Raw genomic sequence first — 13,727 nt, 5'->3', positions numbered from 1 at the left:
CGTAACAGACCCTGGGTGGATTGGCCTGGCTCGAGCATGCCTAGGGCTTGTGCCTGCTGTCACCGTTTCCTTCTTAGTCATCCACCACCTCCGGCTCTTAGATTAGTTTGTCCCCTCTCCCACAATGATCCTGAGCCTTGAGAGGACCCGGGGGTGTGACATATATGTCCCATTTAGGGCCGAGCATTCCGCTGTCTCTAATGACCATGCATCCAATACGGGCAGCACAAATTGGACTAATGGTTTTCTTGAATGAATGAATGAATGAATGAATGAATGAATGAATGAGAGAGAAGAAGAGGAAGAAGACAAAGAAGGAGAGGAAGAGGAGGAGGAAGAAGGAGGGGGGAGGAACAAAAGAGAAGGGACACAAAGTTGGGTAAGAAGGAAGGGGTGGCCTTGGGAGGAGCTGGGGGAGAATGATTATGACCAAAATACGTTCTATAAAATTCTCAAAGAAGTAATTTTTTTTATTTTAAAGAAAATGAATTCTGTATTGAGGGTAAAGGTGTAGCTCAATAATAAAACTTGTGGGGTTTTTTTTAAGATTTATTTTTATTTGCGTGTATGAGTGTCTTGCCTGTATTTAATGTATATGCACTGCATGTGAACCCAGTACCCGTGGAGGCCAGTAAAGGGCGTCAGATCCCCTGGAACTGGAGTTACGGATGGCTGTGAGCCTCCATGTCCGTGCTGGGAATCAAACCCAGGTCCTCTGTAAGAGCAGCCGGTGTTTTAACCACTGAGCCATCTCTCCAGTCCAGAGCTTTGCTTTTTATGCTTGTGTTCCTGGGTTCAGTTCCTAGTGAGCACGTACACAAGCTGAGAAGCTGGACTTGGTGGGCAGAGCACGAGTGAACTACTCTGTAAAACGTTCTTCCAGCTTAGTCTATAAAGCTCTTAAAGGCTGTGGTCAAAAGATGAAACAACTAGAGATTCACTTTGGCGCTGCAGTAAGAAATCAATTCCCAACAACTTTAGGTCTTCCAAGTCGGAACAAGCTTCCTGTTCATTACTGAAATTGGCACTATCATGGCCGTTGCCCAGATCTTCGAAGATGTGCTGAGAAGGGACACGTGCATGAGGCTAGGTGGACTTGGTACTATCTTCCACCTCGGCGCTCTTAAAATGTTCTCATTTTAGATTCATGAGCTTAGTGACAGTTATGAATATTAATATAGGATTGTCAAGGATTCAGATATAATTCATGATTGAACAAAATGTATACAAAAATGAGTCTGAGTAAATCACTCATTTTTTTTCCGAGCTTAAGAGCTATTAAAGTTTATTTTAGCGAATGTCTCTGTACCTAAATGGCTTACTCTCTAAGAGCTGAAAATACAGAAGTCTTACCAAAATCAGGTATCAATGACAAAATAACGTCATCCATTGCTTATTTGAAGTTCAAGGACACGTGGACAAGGAAAATGACTTATAATGACACAATATATCCTTCTATACATAGTTCATGTACTTCTTCCCGTTTCATGAGGGGGAAAAATGAGTTTAAAATATGAAGCCGAGCTAAGCCAGCCACTGAAGCAGGCCTGTAATCCCAGCACTGGGGAGGAACAGAGGCAGGAGGATTGCTAACATGTTCACAGCCTCGGCTGAAACTTACAGAACTGTGAGCCAACAGAACCCTTTTTTAAGTTGATCCTCTCAGGCTTTTAGTTACACAAATGAAAAGCTGATTAATACAAAATCAAGAATTACCGGGTTCAGATTTCAAACCCCATTTTTTAAAAAGATAACACTTATTTGTCCTTAAACTAAAATTTTAAGCTAGGCCTCATGAGCATGCCTATAATCCTAACACTTGGGAGGTTGAGGAAAGAGGACTGAGAATTCAAGGCCTGTCTGGGCTACATCGTGAGATTCTATCTCAGTGCCCCCTCCAAAACTCTTTAAAAACCTCAAAATAATTTAAATGGTGGCACAAGCCTGTCATCCTAACATTTGGAAGACAAAAGCAGGAGGATCAGGAGTTCAAGGCCAGTCTGGGCCACTTAGGATTCTTACCTCACAAACAATAAACTCCCAAGGCAGATGTCCAGGTCTGTTGGATTGCTCTGGTTTTCATACCCCCTCAGTCTCCCCACCCCACTGTAAACAATTGGTCTGAATAGATTAGAAAAGAAAGCAATTAAAATTCAGCCGCCTATTGACGTCCCCTTGCTCAGGCCTTATTTAGGCAGGCATGTTGTAGAGACTTCATGGAGGTGGCTTCCCTGACACAATCTCACAGCCTACTCCCTGTCCCTCCGGATCTTACAATCTTGTGGGCACATCTTCTGCGGTTCGAGGTTCTCTGAGCCTTAGGTGCAGGAGTTGTGTTCTCTAGACTAAGAACTGCGGGCAGCTAAGGCATGCTAGAGGCAGGAGAAATAGGCTTCCTATTTCCTATCCAATGTCCTATCCAATATCAAGTGGTCAGCCCTGAAAACATACACGCAAGTAACATTATATGCACTGAGCATATTGTATTTATAAATTAGGATTGTGTGTGTGCGTGAGTGTGTGCGTGTGTGCGCGCACGCACGTGTGTGCATGTGTGTGTGCGTGTGCGCGTGCGTGTGTGTGTGTGTGTGTGTATGTGTGTATGTGTGTGTGTGTGTGTATGTGTGTGTGTGTATGTGTGTGTGTGTGTGTGTGGCAACAATGAAAGGAAGAGGTCATGAATTTGAGAGAAAGCAAGGGAGGGTACATGGGAGGATTTGGAGGGAAGGAGGAAAGAAATGATGTAATTATATTTTAATTTCAAAAGATAAAAATCATTGATTAGAAAACCAGCCTTTTTAGAGTTGCAGCCAGGTGGCATCTGGGTGATCTATTAATAGCTCACAGTAACACTGAAGGGGAAATGCGGTCTCCCCCAGGCGACTTGCCTTTCTGTCAACTGTCACAGCATCCTGCGTCTGCCTACTCGGGCCTCCAAACGCCCTGCTGACACCTTCCATCTCTCCCCAGACCACTGTAAAGTCTGCTGCTTTTCCCACACGACCTGCTCAGCCCAGCTGCTGAGCTGACCTCTGTAGGTAGAGTTTTCCTGCCTGGCCCACAGTCAGGGCAAATCTCTCTCACCTGCCAGTCCCACAGCCGTCAGACCCGACCAAGTAAACACAGAGACTTGTATTGGTTTCAAACTGTATGGCCATGGCAGGCTTCTTGCTAACTGTTCTTTCAGCTTAAATTAATCCATTTTTATAAATCTATACCTTGCCACATGGCTCGTGGCTTACCGGCATCTTCACATGCTGTTTCTCATCGTGGCGGCTGGCAGTGTCTCTCTGACTCAGCCTTCCACTTCCCAGCTTTATTTTCCTCCTTGTCCCGCCTACACTTCCTGCCTAGCCAATGGCCAATCAGTGTTTTAATTATTGACTAATCAGCAACACATTTGACATACAGAACATCCCACAGCAGACCTCACAGCTCCGAGTATCATTTTCTCTGAACATGAACAGGCTCACAACACAGCCTCACACAGTCTGTGTGTCCTCTCTTCTGCTCTGGACGATTCAGCTGCAGCTGGCCTGGCTGCTTTCCTAGCCTGCGAACAGCACATACCACCCACCTCAGGGATTTTTCAGTGGCTATTCTCATCACCGAGAAAGCCCTTTGCTTTTTAATTTTTATTTTTTAACGTGTATTCCTATTTCGCCTGTATGTGTGTCTAGGCACCACATGCATGCGTTGTCTGCTGAGGTCGAAAGAGGGTGTGGGACCCCCTGAAACTGGCATCACAGGTGGTTGTGAGCCACTGTGTCAGTGCCGGGAACAACCTGGGTCATCTTCAAGAGCAGCAAGAGCTCTTGACCACAGAGCCAACGCTTCAGCCACCAACCACAGCAAGCTTGCATCTGGAATCCATGTGGCTATGTCTTGCACGTCCTTCAGGGTTTTGCCCATGTAGCTTTGAATGATTTTGTGAATATTTGCTTAATTCATTAAATTTTTTCAAGACAGGGCCCCCTTATGTTGCCACCAGCCAGTCTGGAATTCTTGGGCTCAGGCCATCTCCCTGCTTCAGGCTCCAGCCTGCAGCCGCATAGCCCTGGGCAGCGCTGAATACCCTGTTTATGCCTGAGAACTGTGTACATCCAACACTCTCTCCACCTCCCTTCATTAATCCGCTTTCCTCTGTAGAATTTATCACCATATAATTACTATGTGTCTTATTTATCGTCTGCTTGTCCTCTTAGACTTAGCTGTATGGGGTTAGGCATGTCTATATTCTGTTCGCAGTTGTATTTCCATGGCTGCCCACACATCCCCAGTATTCAACAATGCTTACTGAATAAACGAGCGTTCTCTACAAATCTAGTCCGTGCCAACAGTAACACAAGGTGACCCAGCACGTGAAGAACCTAACAGAAAAAGAGAAAATCCCACTCAATTTACACATCTTCATTCAATTAAAAGTAGTGGCATTTAATTAAACATCCGTGTAAGAATTAGTAAGTGGCGCATGCCTTTAATCCCAGCACTCGGGAGGCAGAGCCAGGGGGATCTCTGTGAGTTTGAGGTCAGCCTGGGCTACAGAGCGAGATCCAGGACAGGCTCCAAAACCACACAGAGAAACCCTGTCCTGAAAAAACAACAACATCAACAAAACAAACAAACGAAACGAACAACAACAAAAAAGAATCAGTAAGTCAGTCTCTTTACTTCCTTACTCTCTAAAGTCTTGCTGCCCCAACTTGAGTTCCAGAAGCAATCCCCGTATGCCTCCAGCAGAGATGCACTGTCCAACATTGATGCAGTCTATGTTCAGCCTGGGGCTAGGAATCAGCTGGGAGAATGCTAGCCTACCATGCACAAGGCCCCAGGTTCCGTCCCCAGCACCACATAAAAACCTGGCAAGGTGGCACATGCGTATAGCCCTAGATTTAGTAAGTAGAGGCAGAAGATCCTGAGTTCAAGATCCTCCTCAGCTCATGAGTCTGAGGCCAACCTGGGTTACATGAAGCCTTAAAAAGAGATGATGAATTCCACCAGGAATTAAAGAAAAGTAGGAGTTGGAGAGCTGGCTCAGTGGTTAAGAGTATTGGCTGCTCTTCCAGAGGACCTGGGTTCAATTCCCAGCAACCACATGGTAGTTGCTCACAAGCATCTGTCACTCCTCTTCTGGCCTCTCTGGTCACCAGACACACACATACTATACAGACATACACACAAACAAAATATTTATACACATAAAAAAAATAAAAATACTTTGTAAAGGGGCTGGAGAAATGGCTTAGTGGTTAAGAACACTGGCTGCTCTTCCAGAGGACCTGGGTTCAATTCCCAGCACCTACATGGCAGCTCACAGCTATCTGTAGCTCCAGTTCCAGGAGATCTGACATTCTCATATAGACATACATGCAGGCAAAACACCAATGCACATAAAATAAAAATATTTTTTAAAAAGAGAAGGGAAATATTCCACCTAAAGAAATGCTTTAACCAAGATGAAAGAAGGCAGGAGCAAGCTGTCCACAGGACCCATGCACAGACAGACAAAAGAGATGTCCTGAGAAACACCAAAGACAGCAGCTCTACCCCATGCACCATCCTGAGGCTCTCACCAGTGCTAAAGCAGGTGCATGACACTGTTAAACTTTAGCAATGCTCCGCTCCAAGAACCGAAGAGCAGTGTACAGTCGGTGACCATGACAGGAAAAGAGTCCATACAGAACCCTAAAACTTGAAGAGCTTAGACATCAGCAGTCTCTCTCTCTTTCTCTCTCTCTCTCTCCTTCTCTCTCTCTCTCTCTCTCTCTCTCTCTCTCTCTCTCTCTCTCTCTCTCTCTCTCAGTTAAAAGGCAAAGGTTGGGCCTAGAGCGATGACTCAGTGGTTAAGAGCACTGGGTGCTCTTCCAGAGGGTAGGTTTGATTCCCAGCACCCACCTTGGGCAGTTCAAAAACCCTTGTAACTCAAGCTCAAGAAAACCTAATGCCTTCTGGCTTCTTCTGACATCCACAGGCACACATACCCATGAGTGCATGAGCAAACACACACACACACACACACACACACACACACACACACACACACACACACACTTTAAAGCAAATAAATAAACAATGGCAAAGGCCTACTGAAATAAATTACTCAAAGCTGGTACAGATATTGGCAGTGGAACGCACCATCCACCAGATCACGTCTTCCCAGCTCAGCATTCTTTTGACTCTACCATGATAAATGTGAGTGTTCTCCCAACCAGAGCCGGAGGCGGTCTACACCCAGCGCCCAGGCTCACATCGCCAGGGAATTAAAAGTCTGATTTCCCAATAGCGTTCCTAAACTCAGGCATGGTGAGCTTGAATATTGCTTTGTACTTTCAACAATAACCGAAAGGTTAAAAGGAAAGAAACTCGCTGGGCAGTGGTGGTACATGTCTTTAATCCCAGCACTCGGGAGGCAGAGACCAGGCGGATCTCTGTGAGTTCGAGGCCAGCCTGAGCTACAGAGCGAGTTCCAGGACAGGCTCCAAAGCTACACAGAGAAACCCTGTCTGGAAAAAGCAATTTTTAAAAAAGGGAAGAAAGAAACTCAAATTCACTATTTGTGCATTTTGTGCCAATGGACACAGGAAACTGCCATTTGAAGTAAAATTTCTCAGGTATTCCTAAGGATTCTGGTTTAAAATCCAGTTTTGCCAGGCATGGGGGCACATGTCTTTAATCCCAGCAATCGTAGGCAGAAGTAGGCAGATCTCTGTGAGTTCAAGGCCAGCCTATCTACAAAATGAGTTCCAGGACAGCTAGAGCTGTTACACAGAGAAACCCTGTCTTGAAAAAACCAAAAAGAATAAAATTCAGTTTCATCCTTTAGTAGAAGTAATCTTAACTGATCCAAACATCTATTCTCATTTTTAATATAAAATTTTTATTAATTCTTTGAAATTTTCATACAATATATTTTGATTTTATTTCCTGCCATCTCCTATTTTTTCCTTTTTAAAAAGGGAATACTATATATTTTCAAAACAACATGCTGTATGCAATAAACACATGTAATTTTGTCAATTAAAAATAAGCAAAAAGTTTAAAAAACCAAAGAGGATCTGGGGGTAGTGGGGCACACCTGTAACCCCAGCGGTCAGGAGGCAGAGGCAGGTAGATCTTTGTAAGTTCGAGGCCAGCTTGGTCTACATCAAAAGTTCCAGGCCAGCCAGGGCTACATAGAGAGGCCCTGTCTGAAAAACAAAAAGGGGAGAGGGGATAACAAAAGTACCACTTATGTCACTGAGAATCAGACACACTAGGTACTTAGAAAAGCACCTAACGAAGGTCTCTGCTTGTTTGCTTTCGATTTCTGTGATAAACACCACGACCAAAGGAAAAAGGTTTATTTTATCTTACAGCGCACAGTCCATCATGAAGGAAAGTCAGAGCTGGAACTCAAGGCAGGAACTTGGAGGCAGGAACTGATGCAGAGACCACGGAGGGAAAAGTTGCTTACTGGCTGGCTCTGCTTTCACCCAGGACCACCTGCTCAGGGACGGCCCCGCCCACAGTGGGCTGAGTCCCCCTCCATCAACCGTCAATCAGGAAAACGCCCCCACAGACTTGCCTGTAAACCAATCTGTTGGAGACACTTTCTAAATTGAGAGTCCCCCTCTTCCCAGGTGACTCTAGTTTGTGTCAAGTTAACAAAGAAGTAAGCAGCGCAGCTTCACACGGAGAGATGCTCTGGCTGCAGCTGCAACCAGACACCAGAGCAGAACCGATACCGGCAGCCTCCCACTTGCTGCCTCTCAGATGGGACCTCACCTACCAAACAGACCTTCCCAACCAGAACGCTTCTAGATGAGATAGAATCTCACAGAGATTATTTTTATCTAATCTTTAGGAAACTAAAAGGTATATATAGCCGTCAATACATGTAAAAAAACAAAACAAAAGCAGCAGGATTCAAAGCTACAAACAGATGTGCTGGGCAGAGCGGTTCATGCCATAATCCCGTCTCCTCAGGAGACTGAGGCCAGAAGACACTTGAACCCAGGAGTTGAAGTTCAGGCTGGACAATATAGTAAACACTGAGAGCAAGAGCGAAACAAGAAACAGATTATACTACACGTTTTATGTAATCTATTCTGGCTAAAACAATGCCTTTCCTTCATTCATGTGAGCACGGATCACAGGACAGCACCCAGTTTTAGAGCTCATTTGTTAGTATCTGCTTGGTGGTCCAAGGGCGCCCTCTGTCTGTACACACACACACAAAAAAAATCCAAAGCTAAAGAGAGCTGTTTTCACACACACACACACACACACACACACACACACACACAAAATCCAAAGCTAAAGAGAGCTGTTTTCACACACACACACACACACACACACACACACACACACACACACACACACACACACACACTTTATCTCTTGGGGGTGTGGGTGTGAATGTATTTGTACCATTGTTCACACGTGGAGGTCAGAGGTCAGCTTAAGGAATTGGGTCTCTCCTAGCTGGTAGGACCGGGGGATCGAACTCAGGCGGTCAGCCTTGGCAGCAAGCCCCTTAGCAGAGGAGCCATCTCACCAGCCCTCACGGAAATTCTTTCTCAACAGCTTCTGGAATGAGTCCTGTCTGTAATCGCTGCCAGAGGACGGTCAGAAAAAAAAAAATACACATACAAGACCCTAGGAACAATCAAATCAACATCCCTGCTGTTTACCTGGGGATTTGGAGAGAAGTTTCACATTTTTCTCAGAATTTATCCCATATTATCCAACAAAATCATTGGCATGAGCCACTGAGACAGTTGTGTCGATCTCTTTGTTTGTCCTGCCCATGTAAAACTACACTTTATTTAACATGCCACTGTAGCAGTGTGTCCAGTAATGAGTTTCACCAGCATCAAATATTTATTGGCTATCTTCTAAGGGCAAGACACAGTTCTAACAGAAAAGCATGGATAAAAACCTTCTCTATCCTCAAAGAAATGATAATGTAGTGTCTAAAAGAGAATGTGTAAAAGGAATGCACACGCACACACAGAATAAAAACAGATACCAAATCACCCACTGAAGGAGCAGCTTCTCCCAGTTTGCTGCTTTCTTGCAGTTCAGGGAAGGTAAGTCAAGCCCTCCCAGCCTCAGAGGACCTGCATCCACCTCACAAAAAGGTTGCAAAGGGTGAGATCTTTGTAGATTCCAAGGTGGCTGTTGACAATGATTTCTATGAGGGGAATATCGGATAATAATATCCTACAGTAAAGACATTTCATTTGCTTAGAGTGTAAATAAAATACTTTGCATCTTATTTTTATAACATGAAACATTCTCCCCCATAAAGAAAAACTGATCTTTATCAAATGATTGATGAAGTCACTAACGATTTATTCCTAAAGAAATATTATCAACATAAAAATAATATAGTCTACACCCTTTATACCTAATGAGATTTACGGAGTTATAAGACTATGAATTTTCTGATATGTCATATGGCTTGTCTATTTTTTTTGTGATGCATTGTCTAAGACATTAAGAATAATTTAATCACATTTATGGTCATCTACATATCTAATACTATGAGCAGCTCAAGGACAAAATTATATTCATAAACGAGATCTCAGCAGTAATCTAATTTGATAGGTTTTAAGAAATAAAAATTCAATGTATAAAATTCTCAAAGAATAAATAAAATATATTAAAAAGGAAAGAACTTGTTATTCAGGTCCTTAACATTGGAAGATATTTTAAAATAAATTCATCTTACGAGGGACTAGAGAGCTGGCTCAGCTCTTCAAAGCACTGGCTTTTCTTCCCAGGTTCCCAGCACCCACATGGTGGCTCATAATCACGACCATTGCTCTAACTCCAGTCTCAGAGGATCTGTCGCCCTCTTCTGGCTTCCATGGACACTAGGCATGAAAGTGGTACAAGATATGCATGCAAGCAAAACACCCATGTGCATAAAATAAAAATTAAGAATTCATCTTACAAATTTTATTAAATTCATCTTACAAAATTATTAATAATGTAACAAACATGTTTTGCTTGTAAGTAGTAAAACTGGTCATGGCATAAAATATTTGCTAAGAAAAATTAATTAAAGCTTGGCTGATGATTGTATTATCTAATTCTCCCACTAACCAAAGGTAGCTATTATTTTCTCCACTCACAAAGGAGAAACCTGAGGCACCGAGACACACTGTGACTGGACGAATCCACGCAGCCGGCAGACAGCGGATTTCATCCAGGTCGGCTGATTCTAGAGTCTTCATTTTTGCTAGTTTGTTTTGAGACAGCATCTCACTATGTTGTTCTGGCTGACCTGGAACTCACTAAGTAGAACAGGCTGGCCTGGAACTCACAGAGATGCTCCTGCCTCTTCCTTCCAAGTGCAACACCATACTCAGCTGATTCTAGGGTTTTAACCTCTGTGTTTCAGAGTGCACAGGAGGCTATACTGACATTAAATGAGCAAATAGATGTTGAAGAAAGAAAAACTCATCGTTACAGAAGAATTTCAACAAACAAATGAAGAAATGAGAAAAATACCTGGGTATGGGGGTGCTCGCCATAACCCAACACTAACTCTGGAGCGGAAGCCAAAGGAATGAGAGTTAAGGGGCCAGCCTGGTCTACACAGCGAGACCTTATCCCCAACAGGAAAAACAAAGTTAGAGTCTTGTGTTACATGCAAGACTTGAAAATTGCTGATAAAACTAACTAGTGAAACTGTGATGAGAACAGTATATTGTCATAAGCTCAGTGAGTGTTCTTCACTTGTGGAGAACTACAAGGAGAAAAATTATGGAGCAGACACTAAGTTATTGAAGTTTCTGAAGGCAATAAGCTATATGGACACTGTGTTCCCCTGTATTGCACTCTGTGATAATCCTACCAGAATTGTAAGTCTCGATTTAACCACAATAAAGTAGTAGCTTAACCTGTATTGAGAGATTTTTACAAAACAACTTACCAGTACTCTTCAAAAATATCAGTCATCAAAGATTGAACTGTCATAGATTGGAAAATTAGGAAGACAAGATGGCTAGGTGCAATGTAGAATTCAGAACTAAAAAAAGGCTGTTAACTAAGAAGCCACTAGCTACCATTTGATTATAGTCTGCAATTTGGTTAATGGTATTTTATTGTTAATTGCTTGGCTTTGGTTTTGGTACTATACACCAGCATGTCAGTAAAATGATCAATTTGGGGAAGCTCGGTAAAAGGTGTAAGAGAAAGCTCTATTTTTACAACTTCCTGTAAATTTTAAATTATTCCAAAATATTAAGCTGAAATGTAATTGTGGTGATATATTGTGCACCCTAAAAAACTGAAGATCAGAGAACAGAACAAGCCACTAGATTAAACATAGAGGCCAGACAGTGGTGGCACACATCTTTAATCCTAGCACTCTTTTGAGAGGCAAAGATGTGTCTAAATCTCTGTGAGTTGAAAGCCACCCTGGACTACATGAGATTGACTCAGTCTAGGAGAGAAACACAGCCAGTCAGTGGTGGCTCACACCTTTAATCCCGGTACTTGGGAATCACACACCTTTAATCCCAGCACTTGAGATCTCATGCCTTTGCCTGGGAAGCACATACACCATTAATTCCAGCACTAAGAAAGAAGTGATGGTTGGTCGGAGAAAGGTATATAAGGTGTGAGGAGACAGGAACTAGGGCCTTTTCAGGCTGAGGAGTCCTAGAGGTAAGAAGTGGCTGTGGCTTATTCCTTTGTTTCCCTGATCTTTCAGCATTTACTCCAGAAGCTGGCTCCAGGTTTTTATTATAAGACAATTTAGATTTTGAGCAACATGTAATAATTTCATAAAATTTATAATTCAAGCTTTACAAATTTCTCTCTTTTCAGAAAGTCTAAAGTGGGCGTTTCACAAGTTGATCAGTGTCACTGGCAAAGAGACAGACAGTGACCATCCAGGAATCAAACGTCTTCTCCATCCACTCTGTGCTTCTGGGATGAGATTGGATGATGACATTGTACAGAAATTTCATGTTTAGAGCAGTAAAAACAAATATTTCAGAATGAAAAGTGTAGCTGGAGAGTTTTCTCTCCGGGGTCCGCCAAGTCCCGGCAGTCTGATAGCCCACTTATAAAATAAACACACAGCCGGGCGGTGGTGGCGCACGCCTTTAATCCCAGCACTCAGGAGGCAGAGCCAGGCGGATCTCTGTGAGTTCGAGGCCAGCCTGGGCTACCAAGTGAGTTCCAGGAGAGGCGCAAAGCTACACAGAGAAACCCTGTCTCGAAAAAAAAATAAAATAAAATAAAAAAAATAAACACACAGACGCTTATATTATTTAAACTGTTTGGCCTAATGGCTCAGGCTTCTCGCTATCTAGTTCTTACATCTTAAATTAATCCATTTCTATAAATCTATACCTTGCCACGTGGCCCATGGCTTACCGGCATCTTCACATGCTGCCTGTCATGGCAGCGGCTGGCAGTGTCTCCCTCCGCCTTCCTGTTCTCTCAAGTCTCCTCTCTGTTAGTCCCGCCTATACTTCCTGCCTGGCTACTGGCCAATCAGTGTTTTATTTATTGACCAATCAGAGCAACACGTTTGACATACAGACCATCCCACAGCAGAAAAGACCCAAAGGATCTTTTCTTTTATAATAGTATATGTCTTTAACTATGAAATACAGTTCTTGTTATGATTTCAAAAACTCTGCATCTTTTAAAACTATTTTTAGTGTGTGTGTATATGCATGCTTGTGTGTGCACATGCGTGCAAGTGTATGCCTGTGTGTGTAGTACATCTGTGCATGTATGTGCTTGTGTGTGCGCCTGTGTTGTGTGCATGGTTCGTGTGTAGATAAGAGGATAACTTGTGAAGAGCTGGTTCACCCCTCCCACCTTTTGGGTCCCAGAGATGGAACTCAGTTGTCAGGCTTGGTGGCAAATGTCTTTACCCACTGGGCCATCTTGCCAACTTGGTGTCTTGATATTACAAGTTAATACCAGGAAGACAACATTTTTCATTATCATACTGCTGTATACATTGAACTTAGTAATCCTTGCTATAAGAGTGCACAAACCGCCGGGCGGTGGTGGCGCACGCCTTTAATCCCAGCACTCGGGAGGCAGAGCCAGGTGGATCTCTGTGAGTTCGAGGCCAGCCTGGGCTACCAAGTGAGTACCAGGAAAGGCGCAAAGCTACACAGAGAAACCCTGTCTCGAAAAACCAAAAAAAAAAAAAAAGAGTGCACAAACCATGCAAAGGTCGTAAGTTTGAATAAGCAGGAGATCTGCAGCCAGACAGCAGTATAGCTAAGCACTAACTATCTTTTTTTTTTTTTTTTTTTGGTTTTTCGAGACAGGGTTTCTCTGTGTAGCTTTGCGCCTTTTCCTGCAACTCACTCCGTAGTCCAGGCTGGCCTCGAACTCACAGAGATCCGCCTGGCTCTGCCTCCCGAGTGCTGGGATTAAAGGCGTACGCCACCACCGCCCAGCTAGCACTAACTATCTTAACTTAGGCAGCAAGCTGAACAGAAGCCCTGCACACAGACCTGTGCAGCACCATCTGCCCATTCATTCCACAAAACAGCTGGGAGCAGAAATGGGTCAGGAGGAAGGTTTGGGTAGGAGCAAACCGTAGTGTTAGAACTAGTCAAGAAGAGAGCAAAACCTCATTCACTGCCACAGAGTTCTCTCACCCTGATGATCTTGGCTGTCTATTGCTACCCAAAATGTAGTTCGTGGAACACAGGGACCAGAATCCCTGGGAGCCTGTAAAAAAACACAAGAGTTTG

This window comes from Peromyscus californicus, unplaced genomic scaffold (assembly GCF_007827085.1).
Source record: "Peromyscus californicus insignis strain IS unplaced genomic scaffold, ASM782708v3 Scaffold_9__1_contigs__length_137607984, whole genome shotgun sequence".
Lineage (NCBI taxonomy): Eukaryota > Metazoa > Chordata > Mammalia > Rodentia > Cricetidae > Peromyscus > Peromyscus californicus.
This window is presented reverse-complemented; position numbering follows the sequence as displayed.